At 38.9% G+C, this 1,389-nt stretch overlaps 1 long non-coding RNA gene across 1 annotated transcript in view; it reads left to right on the top strand.

Moving 5' to 3' along the window:
• Window positions 1–1,389, top strand: part of LOC118478445 — a 3,254-nt gene that overhangs the window by 1,463 nt on the left and 402 nt on the right. The window lies entirely within an intron of this gene.

Genomic DNA, 1,389 nt, shown 5'->3' with positions numbered 1-1,389 from the left:
GTGTGTGTGCGTGTGTGTGCGTGTGTGTGCGTGTACTCGTGGTGGAACACCAAACCAATGTGCCAGGATCTGGACAATAAAGATGTATCTTATCTTATCTTATCTTATCCTAGTTCTTCAAGCACGACAATTATTTTCAACTAGAATATTATCTGGCTTTTCTTTGCTTCATTTTCCTAATGGCAGCTAGTACTTCTGCTTTCAGTATTGGTGGTCCATTTTATACATTCTTTATTACCGGTTTTTCTCCTCTATTATCTTTGAAAAGTTATTCTATGTATTCTGACCATCTGTTTAAGACATCCCAGTTGTCCATTAAAATATCTCCTTCTTTTGATCTTATGCATCTTGTATTTGAGTATTCTTTTATCCCACTTATATCTTTGATTTTGGAATGCATGTATTTGCTGTCTTTGTTATGGTTCTTCTCTATTTGTTGACACTGATCATTTATCCATGTTTCTTTTGCTTTGTTGCTTTTTTCTTTATTTCCCTGTTTAAAATGTTGTACTTTTCCACCTTTGATTTTGCCTTTCTTCTCTCTTCCATTAGTTTTAAAATGTCCTGGGTCATCCATTTTTTATTAGCTTTTTTTTACCTTTCGGGGGGATATTTTCTAACACAGCTTTTATTATTGAGTCTTTCATTTTTCTCCATAGTTCTTCCAATTTAGTAATTTTTTCCAAAGCTTGAATTTATTTCTAACATCTATGGATAAACGTCCTTTCAGTTCTTGATTTGTTTTTAAAACACCCAAGTCCAATTTAGGTTGATACTTTAACTTTTTGAGTTTCTTCAGTCTTATCTGCATTTTATACATGACCGGTACATGGTCACTCTCACAGTATGCTCCTGGCAGTGGTTTAGACGATTTAATTGTATTTCTAAAACTTTCGGAATAAGAATAAAGTCTATTTGATTACTTTTCCATGACTATTCTTGGGATATTACAGCAGTGGTTTCCCGTTGCCTACTGCGGGTTTGTGTACGGTTTCTCTGCTAGCCTTTGTCATCCACTGACAACCCACAAGGCAGTTGGGACTTTGGTAGGATGTATGGCGCCTCCCGTCGCCAAGATTGTCCCTTCTTCGAGTGTGTGAGGTATTTATTGAAGCACCTGTGCCACCAGGGTTCCCCTCTACTCTCCACGACCATCTCCCATTTGGTTCGCGACTGCTTAGCAGCTAACCTCCATATCTGGAGGCCTTTCCCCTATCCACCACCCGGGGACGCGCTGGGTTGGGTATGATGACCCAATACTAAAGGCACTTCATCGTCGTCACTAGATCACACACTTCCAATAGCTCAGCTGATACCATGCTGGACTTCTAACAAAATGTCCTTGACTCGAAACTGTAATCTGGTGTTCTGATATATTATTGCCCCCCC

Source organism: Aplysia californica, unplaced genomic scaffold (genome assembly GCF_000002075.1).
Source record: "Aplysia californica isolate F4 #8 unplaced genomic scaffold, AplCal3.0 scaffold00569, whole genome shotgun sequence".
NCBI lineage: Eukaryota > Metazoa > Mollusca > Gastropoda > Aplysiida > Aplysiidae > Aplysia > Aplysia californica.
This window is presented reverse-complemented; position numbering and strand designations above follow the sequence as displayed.